This window comes from Tursiops truncatus, chromosome 7 (genome assembly GCF_011762595.2).
Source record: "Tursiops truncatus isolate mTurTru1 chromosome 7, mTurTru1.mat.Y, whole genome shotgun sequence".
Taxonomy (NCBI): domain Eukaryota; kingdom Metazoa; phylum Chordata; class Mammalia; order Artiodactyla; family Delphinidae; genus Tursiops; species Tursiops truncatus.
The window spans coordinates 101,071,247-101,098,970 of NC_047040.1; the positions used below are offsets into that span (position 1 = coordinate 101,071,247).

At 39.5% G+C, this 27,724-nt stretch overlaps 1 protein-coding gene and 1 long non-coding RNA gene across 4 annotated transcripts in view; one reads left to right on the plus strand and one right to left on the minus strand.

Annotated features, from left to right (window-relative positions):
• Positions 1-1,020: 1,020 nt before the first annotated feature.
• Positions 1,021-27,580, minus strand: LOC109549413 (uncharacterized). 3 transcript variants are annotated; one of them, XR_002175697.3, is made up of 5 exons: positions 27,417-27,580; positions 22,064-22,222; positions 6,197-6,311; positions 3,747-3,872; positions 1,021-2,023 (listed from the first exon to the last, which is right to left on the minus strand). It is a non-coding gene; the product is annotated as an uncharacterized lncRNA (long non-coding RNA). The 3 variants fall into 3 exon arrangements; XR_012333159.1 differs by having other exon boundaries at positions 1,021-2,310; positions 6,197-6,316; XR_002175696.3 differs by having other exon boundaries at positions 6,197-6,316; positions 27,417-27,579.
• Positions 27,581-27,653: 73 nt separating this feature from the next.
• Positions 27,654-27,724, plus strand: part of INSIG2 (insulin induced gene 2) — a 68,106-nt gene continuing 68,035 nt past the window's right edge. The window contains exon 1 of the mRNA XM_073807786.1: positions 27,654-27,713. The gene's annotated coding sequence lies outside the window, so the exon portion shown is untranslated. The remainder of the gene's footprint in view (positions 27,714-27,724) is intronic.

A 27,724-nucleotide genomic window follows, 5' to 3' on the forward strand; every position in this document is an offset into this window, starting at 1 on the left:
TACAGTGCTTGTTTGTTTTTAAGTCAGTTAAATAGAACTTTCTACAAATTAAGTTTTGCAACACACATCTTTAACATACATTTATAGACATACATAAACATAAAGACATAAACAGAGATCTTATAATTTTTGTCTTAAAATTGTAGCCATGAGATGAGTACGATAATACTAAACTCAACTAATTTATAAAAGAAGTAGGATTCAAATTGTGTTTTTGGCAAATGGAATAAGTTAAGGTTATCTGCTCAGATGGTAAATCTTTTTACTAATAGTTATGAAGAAGACACTTAAGATTTGTCATTTACCTAAATTCCAGATAACTTTTTCCCCTTTCCTTCTGATAAAAATTATTTTCCTGAAGTGTGTATTCCAAAGAGATGGCCTAGATAAGAGTTCCTGAAGAAAACCAGGTAGAACATTTACATCTCAAAGACACAGGGAAAGTATGCAAGTTTCTCCAAGAGGGACTTTTGTTTTCTAAGACCAGAATTTTTACAATACTTACAAGCCTTTTGAGATAAATTAGGGGAGGTTTGGGGCTTGGTTAAAAGGATAGGTGAATTTTTAATTCTTTCTGGAGCCACATTTCTGGTCTTGCACAGATTTGTAAGATAAGGACAGTTGCTTTTAATACCTCAAAGAATTGGTTTACAGCCTAAATGATATCAAAGGGCTGATCCTTCCATCCAACCATATTATCTTTAATTTGCTTTTTTATATCAGGGAGAAGATTTCCAACTAAGATGGAAATCAAAAGATTTTTATGTTCTGAATTTAGAGCTGTCTGTCTTTGGAATGTTTTAGTGAATTCTTTCACAAAGGCTTCAGAAGTTTTCTCTATCCCTCTGGGTACATAATTTTGGTTTAGTTTAACGGAAGAGGCCAAAAATATTTCTGGCAGTATTGAACAACGCTGTCAACTGAAAAGAAATGCACAACCTAAAAGTTGAGAATTATATTTTATTCAGTGGACATTCTGAGGACTTCAAGCCTGGGAGGTAGCCTCTCAGATAGCTCTGAAAGACTGCTCTGAGCAGGTAAGGGAGTAGCCAGGATATTTAGGAGTTTTGCAACAAAAATCAGGTAGTTGGAACATCAAAAGATTACTCTTAATTAAAGAAAACCAGACATCTCAGGTTAATGAATTTAGCACTTTTCTACGTATGGGAAGACACAAGATTCTGGGCTCATCAAAATCATTCCTTTGAGAAGCACCTTAGCTATCTAGGGCCAGTGTCCTGTTCTTTCCCATCTTGAGTTCCCTCAGGGTGCACCGTTGGGGGAGGCTCTAGTGGTTTGATGGCTGCACATCCTTCGTTTACTAATATGGCAGGCAACATTTTTCATTTACAACCCCATGGGCCCAAGATGTGTTTCCAAAGAGAGTGCAAAAATATTACCCTCCTAAGATCCAGAGCCATTCCCAAAGATAGCCAAATAGAAAATTCCTCTGAATGCTGGCAATAGACTCTAGCTGCAAATGGAGTTCAACCCACATTTCTGATGGTTACCAAGCTGAGTTCTCAGGACACAAAACAAGACAAACAAGAAGGTAATAGCTGTCTCTGGGAGAGAAAGGATCAATAATCAATGGGTCTGATTTTGGAAATAAAAGGACAACATGAAATTTTATTTTTCTCTTTCAACAGTGTACTACAGAGATTCAGGAATGCTGAAACTGGTAAGAATTCTCTCTTCTCTGGTTTTTACCAGTTTTCCCAAGATCCCGTCTTCAAGCCGTGGCATCTCCCAGAATTTGGTAAGGTTTTCCATTAATTTTAATTTTAGTTTCCCCTTCACTGCTTAAGGGAAAAATGTAGCAGTTTACCACAAATTCTCTCAGAGTTCTGTTAACCTGGAAAGAGTCAATATGGGTGATCTTGGGTAGCCTTGGCTTGCAGAAGCTTGAAGCAGGATCTCAGTTCCCTGACGAGAGATTGAAGCCAGACCGTGGCAGTGAGAGCACCAAATCCTAACCACTAGGTCGTGAGGGCCAGTGGCTAGTGACAAGGTCCTGGATCGTCTGCTTAGGAGAAGGGAATTTCAACAAAGAGATGGAATGTAGTGAAATAAGTAAAGTGTTTATTAGGAGGAAAAAAGCATGTATGGATAGACACACACGGGAGGGCTCAGAGAAAGAGTTGCATCCGTAAGGTAGTTCAAATCACTTATATGGGGCAGTTCTTCTAGGTTTCCTCTGGCCAGTCATCTTGCTTTGCCTGGCTCTGAGTCCGTATTTGGTTTAACTCAGGGCCCTCCCCTGTGTGTGCGTGCATCTTTTAGCCAAGGTGGATTCCAGTGCAAGGGTTTCTGGGAAGAAGAACACATTGTGGTCTGGCACCTCCTTCCTTCTGTGACCTCTGAGGAACCTTTCTGTGCATGTGTAGTTTGGGAGGTCTCCTTGACCTCAAGAATGAAAAATATGTGGTCTCTTTATCTTCTACTCAAGCAGGACTCAACTCCTCCTTGCTCCTGCCATTATCTTTATCTTGGAGTATCTGTCCACAAGTCCAGCTGCCCAGCCTGGGGCCCATCTGTCTCCTGCCTCATGGGGACCTTTCTTTGAGGGTAGTTATGGGAGTATCTGTAAGGCCACTAATTTGGCCGACTCTTGTTTATAGTCATGTAATAGTCTGCAGGGTGGAAAGACAATTCAGAAAAAGGAGTAGTAGAATGAGTACTCAAGTAAAGAAAGATAGAGGAGAGTAGTAGGAATTGTGTCAGTCCCATAGTCCTTTGATGTAGGTACCTATTGTGTCTTCAATTTTTCACTAGCAGTTTGTAATGAATCCTTCAATAAAGCTGTTTTGGAATTTTGAAGCCTTTTATAGGCCTTGGCATGTCAATTAAAATAGGTGTCCCATTCTGTTTGTTTGATTTGGTAGTCTTTGCTTTCAAGTGAACTTCTTAAATAATCTTTTCTAATTGGAACACTCCTCTTAATGGCCATTGTAATTCTAGATGGTATTCATAATATTTTGACATTCTTGTAGATATCTACAGCTTCTGGGACCATAGTTCTTAGATATAGAAAAGCAGGTGTGCTGGAGGTAGCATGCTCAACTTTTTGGAACTTAAGGATCCCATTTCTTTAGCTAAGTCTTGGGTCTCTCAGAGTCAAACTAATACCTAAGAGGGATGTTGCGCTGGGTTGGGGATTGTGTTTTCAGTGTACCTTATTGCATGGAAACTTTCTTGAGGTTGCAGGTGACCTAGTGTCAATCTAATCCTTTCTGTGACCAATTTATCCTAACACAGGAGTCTTAGAGTTAGGTGGCATGTGCTCTAACAGCTTTTAAGTGCTTGGAACCCACCAAATTTTCAGGTTTTAGCTTTCAAGATTCCCACTAGCAATAGCTTTACCTTAACACACCAGCAGTAGTCAAAGAGATATTACTGTGAACTGGTCAGTAGAAGCCCTTGTGTGGTCCTCCAGCAGTTCCCAATGTGGCAATGGGGAAAGGACTGAACCAACAGACCCCAACTAAAAGGGACTGCAGACTGGGATTCCAATCAAACGTGTAACTACAGACTGAACCACCAGCAGTTCCCAATGTGGAATCTGGAGACTGATCCATGGGCTGGGATTCTAATCAAATGGGGAATTGCAGACTGAAGCAAGGACTAGGGGCTTGGGCTCTGGGTAGAACTGTGCTAGTTTAAGCTAAGCTGCCCTGGACTGGCAAGCCAATTAGATCAGAAGCTTAATGCAAAGACAATGGAGCTCAAAACTGAGTGGAACTTACCCACAGCTCTTGGAGATGGTAAGGAAGGCAGAGAACCCAAAGTGTTCATTGGTACCAGGACCTGTGTTTCTCATCATCACTAAAGCCATCAGAAGTTTCCTTTGGATCCCACTGCTGCCACCAATACTGTTAAAACAAAATTCAACTGAGTGAATTTTAAAGATCTTGTTGGCTTTAGTCAATGATTTATGAATCAGGCAGCATCCCTTCTAGCAGATAGAAAGGAGCTCCAAGGAACTGTAGAAAATTAAAGATTTTTATAGGCAGAAAGGAGCAGGACAAGCAAGTTATATTAGCAAAAAATGGATTGGTTGTGGCAAGGTCACCTTCCTCTAGGGGACAGCAGGGTCTACTAGATGGATTACCTCACTAGTGCTGCCTAGGTAATTCCTGATTGACTGATTTAAGATTCCATTCCTGGGAGAAGCTGAAACTGTAATTAAGTTAGGTATTAGTCTTGGTTTAATGATGTGGGGCATAGCAAAAGTGACTCCATTTTAGGCCTTCTGTCTCTTTTTTAACAGTATTGATCAACTTCTGCCAATCCAAATTCTGTCTGCTAGTACTTATAGTGTGTCTGTGTGTGTGTGCGTGTGTGTCTGTGTGTTTTGCAGCTGTTTTGGAGTTGTTGGAATCAGTATATAGTAGATGGGGAAAGTATTACAGTTATGTAATTGTGTATAGAAAGGATGATATTTTCCGGACTACTAGGAAGAAATACCTAGCTATCCCTTTGAGTTTTACTTTACTTTCAGAGAAAATCTGAAGCTAACCAATGTGAGTAGGCTGTGCCCACTTCACATCACAAACAACTAGACTGAAATGGTGTGAAAGTAACAAGATATCATTTTCTCTTTCCTTTTTGGTAACAGAAACATCTTACAGAGAATTTGGGTAAATTGTGCTCTTTCAAAGAAAATCAAGAAGAAATTGATTGATTAGTTAATGTTCATTAATAACTTATTCTGAGCTAAGTATTACAAAGTGTTCAAAACATATACAAATCATAGACCCTGTCCTCAGGGGACATCAAACTCATTGAGAAGACATACAGAAACATCAAAGTGTGATCCTTACATGAAGCTTCTGATAAGTACTAAAGAAATGGTATATACCAGAATTTGGCAAATTTTTCTATAAAGAACAGATAGTAATTATATTAGGCTTGCATTTTATATGGTCTCTGGGTCAACTACTCAAGTCTGCCTTTTTAGAGAAAAAGCCACTATAGACAATCATAAATGAATGGGCGTGGCTGTTTTCCAATAAAATTGTATCTACAAAAATAGATGACAGGCTGAATTTGGAAGGAGGGCCATGCTTTGTTGACCTCTGGTATAGTCATTAAGTGGTGTGGGTATTCAGAGAACTGAGAGAGTTTAACAGTCTTCATGCAGTAGCAGGAGATTGAAGACTAAGTAGGAATTCTTAGTGGGAACACAGTGTAAAGAAAAGCTGTGTATAATAAAAAGACTTTGTGTTGTGGTGGGTGGGAGTAAATAGAAAAAATGGGCTTCTCTGTGAAAGCACCCCAAGAGGCAAGGGCATTTCCACTTCTGGCAAGCAACTGCTGAGAGAATAAATGCACAATATAGGTCCTGAGATGCATATTCCTAAAGCCATGGCGCCTGTTCAGGTCCTTTTGCTCTTCCACCAGGCTATATTTCTAGCCTATCTCTTTCTGCAGAATTGGCATTTCAGACTCCAGGGTACAGGGATGTCAGCCTACAGGAAGAATGAAATTTGTTGTATGAGTGTTTAGGAGAGTTCCTTGGTGAGGTTTTCTTTATGTGGTCAAGAGTTGCACACCAATCTAAGTGACTAAGGTAGTTCTGAATGCCTATGTCTCTGATGACAAGAGCTCCCAGTTTAAGACAAACTCTTATGTCAAAGGGTGGCATTTCTTCCACTGTATTAATCAGAACACTAGTCAGGCTCAATGATTCCAGAAAATTAGCGTTCTGTGGTACAAACTATGCTTCCTTTTGGAGATTGACCAGGTCCACTGGTAAATTAAAGGGCAAGAGAAGACCTGTTGCAGAGAAATCTGTTTAACTTGTAATAACCATAAATTTCCCAAATATCTGACCACAGCGCCTTTTTCCATGGAGCATCTATGAACATCTCATGGAATCCATTTTGGAAAACAATGCTTTAGGGAAACAAGTGTGGAAATAAATATTGCTAACAGTCACTAGTTGTGGCTTCAAGTTAACATGAAAGACAGGGTGGGGGATGAGAAAGAGAGAGTTTTAAAAGCTCAGATGACTCTTGAGGGATGTAAGTATAGGGTGGAACTGAGCCTTCTTATTTAGTGTAGCCATTTGAATTCTTGTCCCAACCTACCCACAACCTTCTAATTTCAGATGAAGAGGAGTACTAAAATGCTGTGATAAGATAACAAAAAAAAAAAAAAGGAGCAGAATATTTAAATATCGTTTCTTCTTTACTTGTCGTTATTGATGTTAAACTTCTAGCTTTGTTCTCTTCTTCGTGGTCCTTCTGGAGCCTTTGTTTGAAAGCATGAAAATGATTGTCATCTGGAACGATTCATGGCAGGCAGAACTGAGCTTAGAGGGAAAACAAACGTATGATTAGCAAGTACATAAACATCCCTAACCAGACCTAACTCCCCTCCTCTGTAGAGCAGAGGAGGGGCTGTGCAGAGGAGTGAGGCAACCAAGAATTTTGTTGAAGTATCTGGAGGATTCGCTGGGAAATTCTGTCCAATTTGCTGCAAACAAGTCAGACATTACAATCTAATTAAATTTAACCCTATGTTGAAGAAGCTGTAGTTGGCATTTCATTTCAAAGCATTTTCTTTTTTTTTTCTTCTATGTGCTTACAAAACGGCTTAATTTTAGGCACTGTATTGCAATCTAGTTTTGTCAGCTCATTCACTCAGTATGTATTTATTTAGGATCTACTATACAACAAGTACTAGGAAATCAATGAAGAATTTGGCATGATCCCACTACTGAGGGGCTGATAATCAATATGGGGAGAGACACACAGAAGCTAATAAATACAGTCAAGTGTTTAGATGCATATGCTCGATATCTGTATAGGCAGAGGGGAATTCAAGTGAAGCAGTTGTCAGTTCTACCTGGAAATCCCAGAAGTTTCATGCAAAGGGTGGTCTTAGAACCAAATCTTGAAAAATAAGCAAGTAGGGTGTTAGTCAGGCAGACAGGTATTCACATCCTCCAGATATCTGTTGCTGGTTAGTTCCATGTGCAGTTAGATGATCAGCAAATGCTTAAGCCCATCCCATCCTCATACTACCTTATAACTGAGAATATTGTACCATCAGTGATCTTCAAAGTGAAGCATGTGAACCCAGGGTGAGGGACATTGCAGATGATCCACTAAAGTGTGGAAAAGAAATGCCACAACTTTAAAATTTTTATCTCATCCCTTTGAAACTTGTATTTTTGAGTTTTATGAAGTGCATATGAATGTCATTATATATGTTTATAATTTATAAATAAATATACATATATTGGAGGTGCATGGTGCAAATTTTTTACTGATGGAGTGCAGGGTCCAGAAGCTTGCAGACCACCTGTATTTGTTATTCATCTATGAAGTGGTTGAAAATATCTTAGGTTTTGTCTTTTTTGTTCAATAGACTATTCCTCATTGTCTAGACATTAATTTTTTTTTTTTTAGTAATAGTAACACACTATTTTATGCCTCTGCCAAGTTCCAGGTTCTGAATTAGGCACTTTGCAAAAAGTACCTCGGTTAACTTCTAGAATTATCCTAGTAAGACTGGGAAAACTGTCCCAGTTTGTGATTGAAAAAGTGAGGAACATAGAAGTTTAGTAATTTTCCTCCATATTGAAAGTGGCAGACCCATGGTTGAAATTACATGTAGTCTGACTTAAATGCCAACATGCTGAACAATTAACAATTGCCTTTTCAGGGTCAATAAAAAGAAATTACTAACGTGCTTTCTTTGTTTTGTTGGAGATGATAGAAATTAAGTATTTATAGCCTTTTACACTTATAATTTTACTATGAAAATGTGTACTCCTGTGAGTAAAAGAGAAATCTGATGCTTATTATTCAGATTTTTATACTTGCATTTGAGTTTTGAAAATGTATCTCTTCTTTGACCTGGAAAGAATTATCCATCTCTAGTCATTTATCATAAATAGAAAATATTTATTTAGTACTTACTATATGTCAGACACTGTAAAAACATATTTTCCCCACAACAGCAAGCCTCCAGTTAAGTAACTAATTAGAGTAATAGCTAGTGGGTGATAAAGCCAAAATTCTAACCGAGGCAGTACCTTTGACTTTGGAACCCATGCTGTTACCCATTAGGCTGTGTTCCCTCCCCATAAAAAAGCATAAAGTTGCCTCAACAAGAATATTCATTGCAATATTGTTTGCAATAGTGAAACACTGAAAGCAACCTTAACAGCCATCAACAACGTCCATCACTGTGTTCCATTCCTGTGGTAATCCATGAGGAATGGAATACAGTAAATACTATGCAGCCAATAAAAATGCTAACTGTACAGTACTGGTTTCTTGGAGCCACCAGAACAAATTACCACTTACTTGGTGACTTAAACAATAGGATTTTATTGTCTCACTGTTCTGGAGGTCAGAAGTCCAAAATCAAGGTATCGTCAGGGTCAGACTCCCTCTGAAGGCTCTAGGGGAGAATCCTTCTTTGCCTCTTCCAGCTTCTGGTGACCCCAGGTGTTGCTTGGCTGGTGGCTGCATCCATCCAATCTTTATCTCATCTTCATATGGCCCTCTCCCTCTGTCTCTCTGTGTCCAAATCTCCCTTTCCTTTTACTTAGAAAGATGCCAGTCATTGGATTTAGGGCTCATCCTAAATCCAGGATGATTTCATCTCTAGACCCTTAACTAATTAAATTTGCAAAGACACCACTTCCCAATAAGGTCACTTTCTGAGGTTCTGGGTGGACGTTAATCTGGGGGGGACACTACTCAACTCAATATAATAATTTAAACCTATATTTATTGAAATATAAAATGATATATTATTAAGTAAAAAACCCCATTAAATTGCAGCATGCCTAATATGATTTCATTATTATAAAAAGTATATGCTAACATGTGTGTATACATATGTAGAAACATGTGTAGAAGAGTATCCCCCAAAATGTTAATATTGATGATCTCTGTGTAGTAGGATTATGGATGACTTTTGCTTTTCTCTCTACCTTTTTCTATACAGTCTGAATGCTTTGCTGTGAAGAAAAAATAATCAGAAAAACAATTTCTAATTTTTTAGGACATGTCTATATTTGACTCAAAAATTCCCAAACCCTTTAATGACAGACTGTGAAACCCTATTGGTCTAATACTTTTGATGCTTACAGAAAATCACTTGGGGGAAAATCATTAGAAAGGATTCTGCTTTTTGTTTGCACAGAAAAACACTTTATCAGCTCTTCCCATGTTCCTAACCTCAAGTCCTTTGTCATCTCCAAGCCCACCCCATCGTATTGACTACAAAAAGCCTCTAAACCCAATTTTTTACCTCTTGGTTATAGTCACACAACTGTTTTTTTGTCCATAGAATTTTCAGATATTAGGCAAAGGGTTTTAAAAATCTTTTACAATGTGAAACAATATCCCTTTAATTTTTCAATGTGCAAAACCTCATCTTCCCACCAATATTGTGACTCAAAGAAAAGATTCACACTTCTTTGTCTTCTCATATTGTGGTTGCCTATCTCTGATGCATAGAAGTCAGCTAAGAAGATATGTGGTTATCTGAAAGACTAATGTCTCTATATAAAGGTACCTTTTTAAAATAAATATTCCCATAATTGCCAAATGTTTTATGAGAAATTGAAATGCTTTTCCCAGTATACCTATTTTGTTTTGCAGCAAATCTGCTGCTTCTCTCAACATACTAGCTGCTGATTCATTACCGTCAGCTATTTGGATGGGATGGTTTCTCTACTTGTTATCTCTGCAGTCAGAGTTCCAATCCCTTGGGATGTTCAGACTATTTTTGTCATTACCTTTGCAATTTAGTTTCATGTTTTGCAACATGAAAAATACTTTGGGGGCTTCCCTGCTGGCGCAGTGGTTGAGAGTCCGTCTGCCAATGCAGGGGACGCGGGTTCGTGCCCTGGTCCGGGAAGATCCCACATGCCGTGGAGCGGCTGGGCCCGTGAGCCATGGCCGCTGAGCCTGCGTGTCCGGAGCCTGTGCTCTGCAACGGGAGAGGCCACAGCAGTGAGAGGCCCGCACACCGCAAAAAAAAAAAAAAAAAAATTTTGGGAGGCTCTTAAAATTTAGAACAATGTTGAGAATATCAACAGATCTATATAGTCAAACTTACTATGAGATCCTTACCAGGCTGAGAACTCTCTGCGGACACAAACTGGGTTTTCTTCATTCTTATACCCTCATGTTTGTAGCCTGTCTGGCCCATAGCACTCACTAAATGAGCTTGCTTATGTGGCTTCCAAGATGCTAGACTTCCCATCAGCCTCATTAAGCTGAAACTCAGAATATTCTTTTTCCATCAGGGATGGGCAGTGACAGTGCATGGCAGAGCCCGAGGAGAAAAAAGGCCAGCACATCCTCCTTGCCCTGCTTCTGAGTATGCAAATTTGTCCCTGGGATATAGGCCATGTCTTGACCCTCAGCTCTGGGCACACTTACTTTTAGGCTATGATTTAGAGATGCAAGAAGATGAGCAATGGGAGAAAGAGTTTCTTCAGTGAATATGAAAAGGATTAAAGATAAAAGGTATAGCACCACCCCAGATAAAGGTATCTATCCCACCCCAGTCATCAGTTAGGCAAAGCATGTGGAACAACCTCTCTGCCTCCATGCCCCACCCCTGCACATGCTTGAGAAGGACACTCTGTGTGGCCCCTGGGACCAGCAAACCCACCACAGACACACCCAGACCACGTCCATGAATCCTGCCAACATCTGGGACCCATGTTGTGATCGACTGTATTTAACTGTTATTTGGTGACTGTGTTTTGAGTGGGGAGGCTGAGGCTAGCTAGGGCTAAATGGACTCAGATTTTCTGGAAATCAGGCACAAACACTGCATCCGATTCTTCCTGCAGAGAGTGTGAGAAGCCCAGAGGAACTTTGGTTTACAGAATGGGGGCAGCTTCTGCCTCAATGCAAGAGGTAATTTCTTCAGCAGACACAGTAAGGCAGAGTCTTACGTGTGGAGGAAATGTTCTATCCCTTTCCCTGACCATATAAAAGACTGAGTGCTGAAGCTGGTTGAATGTTCATTTTGTGATTACTGGCATGAGTGAGCTTGGTATTGTTTTAGCAATTGTCTCTCAGTTGAGTCAGTTGGGATGCTGAATTACTGAACAACATTCTGCATAATTATTGGAGCAGGAAAGAAACGCCTGTGTTGTTTGCGTCGTTTCTTGCTTCAAAAGAAAAGCTCAAGTTCAAATGCTGAATTACTGAACAACATTCTGCATAATTATTGGAGCAGGAAAGAAACGCCTGTGTTGTTTGTGTCGTTTCTTGCTTCAAAAGAAAAGCTAAAAAAAAAACCCCGATAAAGTCAGATGTAAAATTTCTCTTGCAAGACTCCCAGGTGACACTGATAGATTCCTGTTAAACAAAAAAGATGTTTTCTGAAAAATAAAATAAAATCTTATTGTAAAAATAGCAAAATTGCAAAGGAGGGAAGAAAAGTAACCTCAGATTTGTGAGAAATATCAATCTTCAAAGTCCATTATCCAAAGACATTGTACATCAATACTTGATTTGAATAATGGAGAGGGGCTGTACTTTCATTTACATGGTATTTCCCCAAGTAGCCAGATAATATCAATACCTTGCATTTATACGACGATCATCTTCCCAGATGGCTTCATTAAATTGTATGTTTTATGAGACCCACTTTCTGAAATGTGGCCATCTCTGAATGAGAATGATGCTCCCGGGTAACTTGGGGCAAGGGAAAAATCGTGTTTTGCATTTATGTGTCTATCAGTGCTCATAAAAATCTTTAGTTAGCAATCATTTCCTGAGCATCTGTGTGGGCAGAGCCTGAGACAAAGCTCTGTATGGTAACATATGGAAGATTAAAAGGTGTGGTCCCAGCCCTCCAATACCTCAGTCTCTATTAAAGGCAATTTTTCCATTTCACAAATGTGAAAACTTGAGGCCAGAGAAGTTTAGAGAATTGGCAGAGATCATATGGTATAATTTTCCAGAAGTGGTAATCCTTATTTCCAGGTTTGGATGTGAGTAGTTTTGATAATCACATCCAAAAATGTTTAAAATATCTCAAAGATGTATTTAAGTGGAAAGGTTAAGGCTTGGATTTTACTTAAGGAAGAAAAGACCAGCACCAAAAAAAAGAAAATGAAGAAGGGTCTCTTATGTCATCGACATAGATTATAAATATTATTAATATCTAGGACTGTGATAATTGCCTTGAGGGGACAAAAGAAAGGCAGAATTCCAACTGTAAAGAGTTTGGCTGACTTTGGAAGTAGACTATCACCTATACATGGTGGTTTCAAGGAAACAGGGAACCTGACTTAATTTGTTGTCTTAGTTCATTACCTTGTAAAATTGCAAGTTCCCCCAGGAGAAGTAACACATGAAGCCATGCCCAGCACAATGTTTGGCACATGACAGTCACTTCATAAAGATTATTAGGAATTTACCTTGTGCGGATACATTTATCATAACCTTTCTTGAGAACTTAGGTTTTAATGAGTTTGAAGGGTGGGTAGGGTGGTGAATGCAGAGGGTAGGAGTAATGGGTACCAAGGAAGGGAAGAAGAAATAGTCAAGAGTGAAAAGAAAGCAGGAAAGAGAGCCTATGGGACTGGGAAAACCTTGTCTTCCTTTTATAATCTCTTAGGGACTTCACTGATTTATAGTGTACTGCATATCTGGAGATATGGGGATATAAGATTATTTTATATAAAATACCTACAAGACCATACAACACAGTAGAAATTCTAACTCTAATACTGATCTCCTCGGGATTTGGGGCAAGTTGTTTCACTTAGCTGGGTCTTAGACATCCCATCAGTTAAACAAGGGTATAGATTAAATGACCTCTAAGATAATGTTCTGTGTATAGAATTCTGTTTTTCTACGTAAATGAGAATATGGGACCATTTAGAACAAGAAGTAGTGGAGCGATTGTCCTGACGCTTACTGAGCTTGAAGAAAGAAGGGATAATGTTAAAATCAAAGGTCTAGTGACCTTTTCTTTTTTTTTTTTTTTTTTTTTTCGGTACTCGGGCCTCTCACTTTTGTGGCCTCTCCCGTTGCGGAGCACTGGCTCCAGACGCACAGGCTCAGCGGCCATGGCTCACGGGCCCAGCCTCTCCGCGGCATGTGGGATCTTCCCGGACCGGGGCACGAACCCGTGTCCCCTGCATCGGCAGGCGGACTCTCAACCACTGCGCCACCAGGGAAGCCCACCTTTTCTTAATGTACTACTATAGTCTGTTCAACACCTCAGTCTCCTGATCCAAATATATTGGATTCTATTCTGTCAACCTTAAAAGACCGTATCCAACTTCAGATGCATTTAGAATAATGGATGATTTATCTTTGTTCTAGATTTCTGTATTTTTTTTTCTTTCCTGAGCTGAGATCTTCTTCAACGATGTCTAACTTGTGGTTCTCTCAGTAATAAAAATTAAAAATTTTTTAGTTAAAAATAAAACTACAAATGCTAACTAAAAAATGTTAGCTATGCAACATTCTAAATTTCCAAAACTTTTCCCACAAAGTAAAGTTGCTAAATTATATATTAAAATTATAAGTGCTAAAAGAATTCAGAGAGTAGAAAGATCATAATTGTTATAGGTAATCAGGAGAAGCTTCAAAGTGGAAATAGGGCTGCAAGTTTGGACTTGACATTTAAGCCTGGAATTGTTGGAGAAAGAGGCTTTCTAGTTCTAAGAGTATCTTACAAAGAGCAGGACTTCTAAATGCAGGTCTAAGGATCATTCTGGTCCAAGAAGTTTTCACTGATCATGACTACTAAAAAAAGTCAAGGGCAATGCAGTGAGTATGTCTGAAAACTAAATGTAAGCAATTTAGAGGACTCTTATTTTGAGACAGTGTCCTTCCTTCATTTTAGTGTTAACATACCCTTTTGTAAAATGATAGTGATTGTAGATGTTTTTATTTTGTGAAATAATGGCGTCAAATTTGGCCTCCATGTGATGGTCTCTCTCTTTCCCTTTGAAATTTTACTGACCCGTGAAATCCAAAGATCTGGGCACCACCAGTTAGGTGAGCATTTCCTGACATGTGGCCTTTCCTGTAGCCCTCCCCCATGTAAGCCAAGAGGTTGAGGACAGCTTTCCAGCAGGGGTAAGGACCATTGTGTCTTAGGATTTTATTTCCCTGTTCCTGGGATGTTGTCATGGCAGTAAATGCCGTGCAGCCTTAGCCGTGATGCTGATAGAGTTAAGCTTGTTATGCTGGACCTAGGACGTGTCCCAGGCCTTTCAATGACATAGCAACCTAGAAAACACCAGCTGCTTTGTTGACTTTTACTTTATTTTAGAGCTCCATGCCACATTGGCAGCAGAAGCGCTGCCAGCCTGTTTACCAAAGTCCCTGCTTCGTACTGATTAAATAAAAGCACTATTTCACAACTCTTCCTCATTCCGTTGATGGAGAATGCCTGATCCTTGGATTTCTACTTTAGTACAGGCATGCAGAATTCCTTCCTCAGAAGCCACTCTTGGGTATTTAAAATGCCCCTTGACTCCAACATACAGGGGTGGGACCACCCCTCTAAGCCACCGCATAAACACTCATTCGCCTCTGGAGGAAACACACGTGGGGACACAGTGTTTTAGTACAAAGTTTGGTGGTTTTCCATTTCCACAGCTGTCCCTGTGTCTCCTGACCCCTTGCTAAGGAGGACATATAAGGAAATTTTTAATGATGATCCTAGGGCTGGAGCTATAAAAAAAAAAGCTAATGAACTTTCTATATTCTAATAGATGTTTTGCTATATATTTTAATATTTATATTTTATTATATGTTTAATAGGTAGCAAATTTTATACATGTTTTTATCAGCTCACTGTGATCTTTGAGCATTTATGGGGGAAAAAGACCTTAGAAACACAAACTCTGAGTTCATGTTTCTCAATTCAAAGAAGAAGGAAAACTAAGGCCCAGATGAGGTAGTGACTAGCTCAAGGTCACCCAGCTATTTAGCTGAAGTGCAAGGACTTGAAGTTGATCTAGTGCTCTGTCTTCTACCTTCCTCCAATACCCCACTGGAACTGAAATCATTGCAATAGCCACTGCCAAGTACTTAACAATGGATATTTGATGGTGGTCCTTTAAGTCTGTACCAGGGTGGTTTTCAGTTTTTCCCTTCATCAGCACAGGAAGGCAAGGACATCGCACAGACTCTAATATTTCATGCTAGCTCTGGATTCCCTTGGTTTTATATTTCTGACTCTTCCCTCAGTTTCTTGTAGGGCTTTATGATTTAATTTAATTTCAACTTATGGCTAGCTTTGGTACCCAGAAGAGTGGTAATTTGTCCTTTAAATTATTCACCCAGGGGAGTCAGTGTTCTTAGAAAGTGACGGCGGGGAGAACCCAGAAGCTTTGTCCCCTCAGAGGGATACACAACACACACTGATACCTCACTCACTTGTTCTCCCACCACAGTACCTTATCTCCTGTGTCCAGCCCTGGTTCCTATAATACTTTGTATTTCTACAGAGCTTTTCACATTCACAAATAAAGCAATTTAGACAATATTTACACACTGACTAGTGACTAATTATACACCTACAAGCACTGCAATCATTCTGGACAAGCAGCATTCCTCTACATTAGGTTCCCTGTAGGAACGTGTCTGAGAGTTATTTGTGGAGAGAAATTTGGGGCAACAGTCTTGGCTCCTACATTCAATTGTTCAACGTAGCGGAGTTTATATAATCTAAGATGCACCTCTGGACTGTGCAGCTCAGAGCTGAACCAGGGGCTAGAAGGTTTACAAAAGAAGAGAAAAAAATGGGTGACTGTGACCGTAGTGGAGGATCTTATGAAAATTGCTGACGAAACCAGGAAAACAACTCACAGAGAACACATGGTGTTATAAAGTCACCTGCCAGGGTGTTTGGTACAGATATACAGGTGCTGTTTTATGCAGAACTGGAGTACAGGATGGAGGTAATTATTGCAGTTTTCAGTTAAAAGGATAAGAGCTGAATAATATTAAGAGCTACCATTTAATGAGTGCCTAACCTGTACTAAATTCTTCCCACATATTCTTTCATCTAATCCCACTGTCATTCCCATGTATCACATAAAATTTACTAAATTTTACTAAGAAGTAAAATCGCATTCTTCAGATTACCTGGAGAGCTAGTAAGGGAGAGTGAGAATTTAAGCCACGTCTGTCTGACCATGCCGTTATACCTTCTGCACCCTAAGAGGGATGACAAGAGGCAAATACCTAGTGTGTATGTGTATATGTGGAAGTGGATTACACACAGAAGAAGGAAAGGATTGGTAGCATTCCATTTATAGGGACGGTAAGAAAAGAAATTAAACATTTTCAAAGTTTAAGTTTGGGCAATAGAGTGGGGTAGGAGCAACGGAAGTGCTCCTAATAAACTGATTTGGGTTCAGAGGGTCTCCTCTGATGAATCCAAACAGAAAATAGACAAGCAGTCATGTTCAAAGGCTAAACAGCCATGTAAGTCTGTAAGAAAGTTACATGTTAATGTCCAGAATGAAGGGAGCCATGTAAAATATATGAAGTCATCAAAAAGGACTTGTCCACTTACGTGGAGGACGAAAAGCAAGTGACAGATGCCTTTGCGGCATGATGCTTGGTCTCTGTTCGCTGGGCTCTGCTAATCTGGTATGATGTTTTAAAATCTTGTCTGCAAATCTTCTGACACTGTCCTCATTGAGAGGTGGAATCTATGTCTCCTCGCTCTGAATCTGGGCCAACCCTAGTGAGCAGTTGACCAACTGAGTATGGCAGAAGTGATACCCTGTGACTTAAAGGTGATGCAGCTGCTACCTGGTTGGATACACAGCAGTGAATAGCCATAGCCGGAATACCTGGTGAGGATGTCAGACCCAAGCGTATCACCCTAAGGAAAGAACCCATTGGCTGAAGAGAAGCATTTCCCCTTGGGAGACCAAAGGGTTAGGAGCAAAGAGAAAAGTCAAAGTATGAGAACTATCAGGTCTCAGAAGGCAAGTAGAAGTGAAAAGTACAAATAAGTCACAGAGTCAGGCTGAAAACAGGTCAGACTGTCGAGTGCAAGCGCTCAGGGTGAAGTTATGAACAATACAAATGTATGTGGTTCAGGACTGAGGTGGTGAGTCACAGATGGCCCAGAAAGGTGCCCATGACTTAAGGAGCCTGGTAGACCCAGACATTTACAGTGTTAAAAGAGAAAGGGAAGAAAGCAGAACTGCCTATCTGCTTTAATTCCTACGTTTTCTCCAGCTGAAAAACTGTCAGATACGGAAGGAATGTGTAAGAACCTGTAGGTGCTGGCTGTTCAAAATGCATAGACATTTCATGACATTCATGATGAGGTGCATTTCTTAGACACTGAAAGAACTTTGGGATAAAACAGAGGAATTCCTGTCAATAAGTTTTGAAGAATCCTGAGAATTAGGGAAGACTGAAAATGCACATGTCTTCTTCTCAAAACAGAGGTGAATCCTGTGAACTCCGGAGATGGGCTTGACATCTGAGACCAATTATTAAGGAGATGATGTGTAAGCCTTTGGCAAAGAAAACAGCATAAATTAGTGAGGACGAAGTGCTTAGCTTGAATTTCTACATGAACTTACCAACCTCTAACGATAGCACTCTGAATGTGAGTTGGGTGTACAGTAGGCAGAGTTCTTTCTGTTGAATGGATTTGTGTCAACTAAAAGGCAGGGCTCTCTCTAGAGCCCACCACAGGCCTCTGGCCTTGGCGCTGTACTACACAAATTGTTTACTAAGGACTTGGAATAAGATTACGATAGCATGATGGCATGCAGATACAGGCTGTAGGTACCACAAAGCTGAAAGGCATTATGTTAAATGGTGGAATTTGTACCCCAGAGATCTTTATAGGTAGTAACTATGAACATGGTTTAAGAAGAAGAAATTCAACCCTTTTGAATTATAAACCCTTTTGTTTAGGCATCCACCCCTCACCTTCAATGGACAAGGTGGAAACATCCAAAACAGCCCCAATTCTACTCACAACTATAAAAGAAAAAGATAAAGAAAATGTGGTTTGTGCACACGGAAAGGATTTAAGAGTTGCTTAAATTTAACAACTCCATACAACTTAATAGTGGGATGTAGCTGCCAAAAAATGCTACTGTGATAGCACATTGTGTTAAAAGAAGCATCCAAAACAAGGCATGTGAGGATGCAACTCTGGTGTTTGTTCTGGAAGTAGCCCTATGGCAGGTAACTTGACAGACTGAAGTATGTCCAGAAGAAAGCAACAGTTATAGAAGGGGGCAGAGAAACTGTGCTATGGAAAATGAGTAAAGAAACAGTATATTTAGCCAGGACGAGAATCTGTGGGGAGTGTGGAATGGGAGGAGAATTGAACAATTTAAAAGCTGTCGCGTGGAATGGAATCAAGAGGTGGGAGCCATAAAGAAGCCGAGTCCGGTTGTACCCCAGGAGGAATTCTCTCAGACCTGGAGCTGTGCATGCAAAGATGAAGAGGAGAGAAAGTCCCAGTCCTGGAGCCATTCAATAGAAATAAGCCCATTTGTCAAGATGTATATCAAAGTCATTAATTATAATACCCACAAAACTAGGATCTTTTATGACTTTATCAGATATATTCCTGACAACAGGAAGTATTGGGTTGGCCAAAAAGTTTGTTCGGGTTTTCCGTACCGTCTTATGGAAAAATCCGAACAAACTTTTGGGCCAAGCCAGTGTTTTAATGTTGAGGAAATGGAGGCTCAGAGAAGTCAAGCAACTGGCCAAAGAATACCCAGCTGGTGATAGAGAGCAGAGATCAGAATGTAGATATGCCTCCTTCTAAAGAGTGCTCACGCTTTTCCACTAGTGCAGGCTTCCTCAAAGAAAACTGAGCTCTAGCAGAGGACCAATCTTTAAAATCACAGAGGAGCTATGAGATCTACTGGAGCTAAGGTGTCCAATAAACCCTCTGAGAATATTAAGCATCACCAGGACTCTCCAGGCCATCACTGAGCAACATATACTATTTCTCAGTTTGGAATGTCTTTTCTACTGATGGTTCTGTCATACTAAAATTAATTTTATGAATCTAAGCTCTGTTTCTGAAAAGTCTTAAGTTCTTTTAATTTTCTGTCATCATTATTAAAGCATTAATTCCTAGCCTTAAGAAAAAAGCAGTGCTTCTCAAATTCCAAAGGAACTAAATTTAATTTTATTTTTAATTTTATTTATTTTTTATTTTTTTGCGGTACGTGGGCCTCTCACTGTTGTGCCCTCTTCCGTTGCGGAGCACAGGCTCCAGACACGCAGGCTCAGCAGCCATGGCTCACGGGCCCAGCCGCTCCGCGGCATGTGGGATCGTCCCGGACCGGGGCACGAACCCGTGTCCCCTGCATCGGCAGGTGGACCCTCAACCACTGCGCCACCAGGGAAGCCCTAATTTTTAAAATTAAAACAATTTATCAAAGTATAGTTGATTTATCACATTGTGTTAGTTTCAGGTGTACAGAAAGTGATTCAGTTATATATATATATATTTTTTCAGATTATTTTCAATTATAGGTTATTACAAGATGGTAAATATAGTTCCCTGTGCTATACAGTAAATCCTTGTTGCTTATCTATTTTATGTATAGTACTTTGTATCTGTTAATCCCATACTCCTAATTTATCCCTCTCCTCCCTTTCCCCTTTGAATTGAAAATCGTTTCAAATAATTTTTTTCTATGGAAAATTATTTTGATAGTTCCTGTTTTGGGGAAATCTAAATCCCAAAAGAAATCTAAATTCAAGCCCTTGAATTTCTATAGGTGTGTTTTATGTCTATTACATCACCTACCTTATACATATATCTTTTGGGAAATTTTCAACTATTTAATCATTTGTGTCCTCCATCTGTTATCAGTGAAAATCCTCTGCTTTTATATATATATATATATATAACTGGCAAGTCAGAGGAAATTCTCTGCTACATTTTTCAGCCCCTTATAAAAGCAATATACACTTTTAGACAACTGTGAGTCTAGCTTAAGTTCAATAAGAGCTTAGAATACACATATTGCCTTCGGGAGAGTGAAAGCTGTATAAGTCCCTCATGTGTGATTCAGTTTGAATGAAGGAGTGTTGCAGAGCTGAAACGACAGTGTGGTGAATTAGCAGGAGAGAAATCCCTTAGAAAGCACCTTGTTATGTTTTTTGACCTCAAATTGTATGGGCCCTTGTAATAATTAATAGCTAGTGTCGCCTCTTTTTTCTTGGTCTCTATCATTGCCTCTCTGACCAATAGTTTATAGTCTATAATCTTTCCAGTTGTCTTCTCACCCTGATGTTTTATACCTCAGTGACTTTGTCTCAGAGATGTATTTTGCATTTGCTTGCTCATCCATGGTGACCTTGTTTGGGCTTTGTTTAGTTTATTTGTTGCCTGATGATACATACCAAGCCTTACAGGGACCATTTGACTTTATATACATTGACTAAAGTCAATTTATTGACTTTAGTCATCACTGCTTCCTAGCAGACCCGAAAAACGCCCTGAAAGGGTTACACCAAGGCCAGTACTAAATGGTGAATACCCTTCTCATTGCCCTCTTCTTTCAGAATATTGGAGGTTCAACCTGTACTGTTCCCCATCCTGCCCCCCTCTTTGACCACATTTTTTTTTTTTTCTGTAGCCAGCATTGATCATCACATCACTAATCATCACGGATTGAAGCAGTGCAAGCATGAGAATTCAGGTTAGTTTGCCGGCTTGTGACTAGATTGATTTATAAGCACCTCTGTCATTCCTCTTTTCTTCCAGTTTGTTTGAATGTGGTATAGAGCTAGCCACCAATTTAAAAAAAAATTACAGTTAAGCTAAGGTCAGTAATTGCAGTAGACATTTAATGAGTTTACATGCAAGAAGATAAGCATCCCTATTATGATATCACCTCACATTTGTAACTATTATCGAATAGTGGGTGATCTCAGTGTACAGAGTTATGAAATGATAAATAACTTATATTGAGTATTCTGGGCATATTATTAAGCAAATGTATAAAAGCTTTACCTACAAATACACCAAGAATTATCTATTACTGTCTCAGAGTCTGTTAAGCTAATAGAGTAGAAAAAATGTCTTTTACATGATCTAAAAGATGTAAAGCATGGTCCTGAGATCAAGATGAATTCTATTTAAAAATAAAAAAAGAGCACAGGATTAGGAGTCAAAGATCTGATTGCTCTTCTGACCCAACTAATAATAAACCCTGGGCAAGTCCTTTCCCTCTGTGAGCCTCCAGGTCTCCTCCCAGCGCTGACAAAGGATGTAAGAGATCCTGAAACAGTCTCACAAAGAGAACAGACTTTTGGCTGGGGTGTGGGGAGGAGGGTAGGGGAGGGAAGGAGTGGGAGTGTGGGATGAGCAGGTGCACACTAGTATATAGAGGATGGATACACAACAAGGTCCTCCAGTAGAGCACAGGGAACTCTATGCAATATCCTGGGATAAAACATAATGGAAAAGAATATGAAAAAGAATAGATATACGTATGTAACTGAGTCACTTTGCTGTCCAGAAGAAACTAACACAGTACTGTCAATCAACTGTACTTCAATAAAATAAAAAAAAAAGAAGAGCCTGCACTCAGAGTAGAGGAAAAGCCCGCTTTCCCTGGCAGAGCCTCCTGCATTCCTGCGGCCGGCTGCCGCTGCCGCAAGCTCTTGTGGCCCCAGCAATTAGGCTGTGTGTCCACCAAGAGTTCATTGTGATTGTTATCAGTTGTGTTGTTGAAATTACATAAAGTAATACAAAATTTGTAATATGATGAAATGAAAATATGAAAAGGGTGGTTTTTGTTTCCTATGACAAATAAGTTGAAAGCTCTGGATACTTGGTTAAGGTGAGTGTTACTAAAGAAACTTCTAGATGTATTAGATGTGGGCTTGGTATTTGGAAAAGACTGGAAGAACATTTAGAAGGGTTCAGTTCACAGGCATTTTGGACCCTATCGTTCTAAGACCACTTTAAACAAAACTAAAGACAGGAAGTTTTTGTATTCACTGGGGTGGAGTGAATTTGGAATGCAAATTTGCCTGAACGCCAGCTTCTGGCTACATTTCCACAGGTACTTATTTCGTACCTTTGAATTTCCCACTGCTCATTTCCGCCTGTGGGTGGGGTGTGGGATTACTTCACATGGTCCAAGGTGCTGTTCTTTGGGGTCCTGCCTTTTCAATTTGAGGTCTCTGACGCCAAAAGTTCGCAGCCAAGATGTCACATTGTCTCTTGTCTGAAAAGTCTGACAAAACAGAATTTCAGTTTTTCCCAATCAGCAAATAATTTCAGGGCAAGAGTGGCTTCCTTGCTCTGCTTACTTTCCTGGGGTCCCATTTCCCCTTAGATTTTAGCCTGTTAATCCCTCTTTGTCTTTTCGGATGTTTGACGCTTTCAAGGTCCTACTTAAAATACATTCCAACAAACACTGTTTCCAGCGGGAGGCTTTTTCTTTATAACCTGGCCCACGTTAATGTGCTATATAGACTTTCTACAGGTCACCTACTCATGATTCTTGCTGAGAAACCAAACTGCCTTCTGAAATTGGCACGTCCCTCTGGAAGAGGCTGGTGCCAAGTCTGAAAGCTTAGAATGACATAACTCAAACTTTTTCCTAAAGTAAAACTAAAACCACTGGGCTCCTCTGCATTACATAATTCTGTCTCCAACATGCTAAAAGAACCGATAAATTTTAGATGGACAAATTGGTGGATAACGATTTTGCCTCTATTTCTTGATTTTTTTTCTTACCTTGTCAGTATTTTGAGGCACTTAAATTTACATAAATCATCTAATCAGTGCTTCCCAGTAAAACTTCATGTGATGATAGAAGTGTCCTATAATCCGCTCTGTCCATCACGTGGGTTATTGCACTCTTGAGATGTGGCTAGTGTAACTGAGGACCTGAATTTTTATTTTATTTTGATTAATTTAAATAGATGCATGTGTCTAGTGCCTGCTGTATTAGACAGTACAGATTCTAAGACAAATTTCTTTCTGCTCCTTCAGGATAAACACTTGTTATATAATATAAAAATAGTTTTCTGATCACAGTCTTCTCTCCAGATGCTACGTAGTGCATGAAACCAAAATAGTAGTAACCACTATTGACATAAAACAAATAACACACACACAACAAACTTTTAATTAACCCAACAAATATTTATTGAACTCGTATTACAATACAAACGAGGCACCACCCTAGGCACTGACAAGTGTGCCATATGCCCTAAGAGCCTGCTTTCTACGTAGATGATTATGGATTGATTGATGACAGAGGATTTTATAAACAGCTTTCACTGTAAAATGCAACTTCATTACTTCAACTTCCCCTAAACATATTAGAGGGGGATGTTTGACAGGATGTAAACATAGCCAACCACTAGCTCTGTGAGATGCTCCAAAGGGGGGAAAAAACAAATGTTTCATGGAACAAATTGTGTCCTGGAATATTACAGGGTCTCAAAATTCCCATATTGACAATATCTGTTTAATTTTTTCTAATCCAATGCTTACTAAATATGAGCACAGAATCCTATTTTTCTCCACAAATTCCTGTTAATATTAATTCTAAGGAATACATTTTGGGAATTGGAGAGTTATGCTAAGGAATTTTACAAGGCATAAATAAGCAAAAACTCTGGATAACCTATGATAGCTTTTTTCAAAGTAGCATTTGCAGATCTTTAGAGGACATGAGTACATTCTCAGTGGTCCATAAATTTACTGGAGAATTTTTAAATGATGTGATTTTAATTACATGATATCCTTCAAATATTAATACAAGCATGTTGTGAATCATGTTGATAAACACGTTCTAGCAGAGCATTGCTACATGATTTCTCTTAAGATTGGATTCTAATTGTCTTACATTGATTAAAAAACAACAGAGATGGATTTAAATGATCATTTGCTCTAAATGAAGGCCAAATAATGGTAGGGTAGACTGTACAAATAAAGGTTGAATAAAGAGAAGTAGTGAAAGAATTGGGCCATCACGTGATAAACAGTAATAAGAGCACGTTTTATCTCAAAATAATTCATTCTGTAGCAACTACTTCAGTCTTCATTGAAATGCTTCAGTTTCAAAAAACACCTTTCACATTACTGTAATTTGAAGCTTACTTAGTTTATGCTTTTGTTCATATTTATTTTGCAAATGTTTTGGTTTATAGAAGTAGGAGTTAAGCCTAAGGATCTTCTACCTAGTTTTATGTTTAGAACATTATAATTTTTGTAGGTTTGAGTAATATCATCAAAATGATTGAAGTCAAAACTAGGGTTACATACAAATTATTTATGTGTGAAAACACTGTTGTAGGATATTTCTGTTACAGTTCCGAATGCATCATATAGCATTCTTAAATATTTAGCCAATATTTAAATTGGTTTGCATTCCATGGTTATGCATCATCTGTTAAATTTGCTGTGTGCCCAGGGAAGGTCTGGAAAGTATTAAAATCTCATCATAGATAATCATGAGTTGACTGGGTTTAATATCACTGCAGATAAAAATAGCTTTATTGAACTATTCAAATACAGCAAGGTCAGGTTTTGTGGATTTTTTTCCTCTTGATCTCTATTGTCTTTTTAAAAAACTTCCATACACAGCATACACACTATGCAAGGCATGCCTTCAACTACCACCTGGAGGTCAAGGATTCCAGATCTCTATTTCTATCCGTTTGCTCACTTGAATTCCAGATGCACATTTCCAGCACTCTATTCGACATTTTTACCTAAATGCTCAACAAGTATTTCAAACTCGTTCAACCCCAGATTCAATTCCTGTGTTCTTGTTCTAGATCAGTGGTGTTCACTTCCACTCTGTCCATCAAACTCAAAACTCTGAAGTCATCTTCCACTTCTTTCTTTTCCTCACCCTCATGTCAGTGGTCGGCAAGTCCTGCCAATTCTCTTTGAACCTCACCATTGCCTTAGTTCAGGCTTGTACCATCTCTCAGATGATGATTGCAATAGCTGCCTACGTAGATCCCCTGATGCACCAGTTACCTTCAGTGCCAATCTAGCTTAAAATAGGAAGAACATATCTGATCTCAATGACAGTCCTCAGTTGACTTGCTTCTGCCTACATGAGCTGGCCTAGCTTCATTTACTGAGACTTCTGCCTTAAAAGGCTGTGAATTCAATGAAGGCAAGGGCTCTGCCTTGTTCATTTTTATTTCTCAGTGTTTTACAAAGTTTTTAGCATGCAACTGGTGCTACATGTCGTTGAATGTTGACAGGGCACTAGTGAGTAGCTAAAAGCACAGGTTGTAGAATCAGACAGATCTAGGTTTAATTTCTCTCCTCTGCCACTTAGTTGCCAAGTGACCCTGGGCAAATTAACTCTAAGACAGTGATTCTCAACTCTGGCTTCATATTAGGATTACACAAGGGATTTATTAAAAGGGCCCAGGCCCCCTCTTCAGCCCAATCAAATCAGAATATATGGAGGGTGATGCTCAGGCACTAGAAATTGTAATAGATCCACAGGTGATCTTAAAATGCAGCCAGGGTGAGAATCGCTGCTCTTAGCCTTAATTTCTCATCTACTATATAGTAACTGTTTTGAAGGGGTTTTGAGCACGTGAAATGAAATGGAATTTAGCATAGTGCCTGGCACATAGTAAGTCATGAAATTAACACACAACCTCCATATGTAACCTCCTTCTCAATGGCTACCCACCAGCTGCTTTGCCTTCCTTTCAGTTTCTGGAATGTACCAAGATTTTGCAGCTTTAGTGCCTTCACACTTGCTCTTCACCCTGCTCTTAGAAGATCTCTATCTTCAAGTCACACCTGAAGTCATACCCAGTCCCCTTTCACAGTATGGAGATGTTCATCATCTTTGTAGCACTTGTCTCCATTTGAAATTATACACTAATTTAACGATTTACTGTGTGTTTCCCCAACTGTACTGCAAACTTCACAAGGCAGAAAAGGTTTTTTCCTCCTGAGGTCCAGTGCCAAGTGCCTGGGATGTGCATGACGTTCAGGTGATAGTTGTTGAGGGATGAATGGATTAACAAATGATCCATCCTGTAATCTCAAAAAGGCAAAAATCCTTGACTTTTTGTGTCCCGCAACTGTATGTATTCCTACATCAAAACACCACCAAAACTAGTACTAGAGTCTCTAGTGTTTTGGGTTCTAGGTACTGACTAGGAAAACTCCAGATGCTTTTAATTCGGGAAAGGCTTCCAAGTTCAAGGTTCTTAGAGGCTTAGTCATCAACCCTTGGACAATCATTAATGTTAGTCTAAAAATATCTCACTTCAACAAGGCAAATAAACTTTTGTGGGTGTTTGTGTTAGCTAAGTAAAAAGGTTTTTGTTTTCTAGTTTACCTTTTTTCCCACTCAGTTGGGAAACCAAACAACATGTAAGGTTAATGGAAAAAACTTTTCTGAAGTCACAGAATTAGCAAATCATTGATACTTTAGCCTATGAAGAGAACCTTAGAAATAATCTAGACCAATCCTTCATTTTACAAATGGGAACAAAAAAGCCTAGAGAAATCAATTTATTGGACATGATTATGCACTTGCTGTCACAGCGCCAGGTTTCAATCCTTCACCAGTGTTCTCTCAGCCATATTACACCAGCTTCAAAGTAACCCAAAGTTATTCCGATTTCTCAGCGTTCTTCATCAATTTATACTCTGGCATCAAGTAATTTGTGATTTTCATGTTTCCATGATAATAACAAATATCTAGTCCAAATTCATGAGTGTGACATTCAGATCTCATGTCTCAATACATCTGTCTACGCTCCAGGCTCCACCATCTATTTCATGTTTTTCCATCTCTGAGCTCCCAGAGAATGCACAGCTTCATCATATCTGCCTCGTTATCATGCATAAAAACTGTTCCCAAACTTAATCAGAAGACAGTGGCTCTCTGTATTTCTCCTGAGGACTTTGTATTCTGCCTCATACTGAAGTAGGAATGACTGCGTTGGATGGAAGAACCTTAGGAACTGGGGGCCACACAGTTCTTGCTTTTTAGGTCTTATCCCTTCTTGCAATCAGTAAATACTTAAACTAAAACAAAGGTCTCTCCAGGCTAAAATCTTCCATAAGGATTTCATTGAAGGCAATTTTGAAGTGTTTGAAAAAGCTGGCTTAGAGGAGGCAAGACCTGGATGAACAGGACTCATGTTGCTTTAAAGAGAACAATGATGTCAGGACATTTTGAAGTTATTGTCTCTTTTCTGGGTTCTTTTCTGGGTGCTCTTCTCCTTTCTTTTTAAAATTCCTCCTCCATTCAGTATAATCCACCCACATCCCTTTTTTTACTGGTACTGTGAAAATCTACACGAGACAAATTTAAAACCTTTAGGAAACATTAGAGAAAACAAGAAAGCCATACAAATACTTGCTTTGATGCATTTTGTTGCAAATTTAATTTCTCCTTCAATTTTCATTAATAAATGTACCAGTAAAAACGACGACTGCCCGGTCAGCAAACAACAGCGGATCTACCAGCCTTTCACCACTCGACAGTCCACGCCTACAGCCGGCCGCTACCCTCGTGGAGACCGGAAGTTCTTTTGCCCCGGCTCGCGGGCCCACTACCTGGCGCCGGTGGGAACCGGAAGTTGTTCTGCCCCGATCGTCCGAGCGTAACCGCGTCGGCCGCACAGGCGCAGTGGAGCTCGGGAGGAGTTGTGGGAGGGGAGGAGGAAGCGGCGGAGGGGCGTGGGGGCCGGTCCCAGAAGATGGCGGAGGCGGGGGTGAGTTGGGA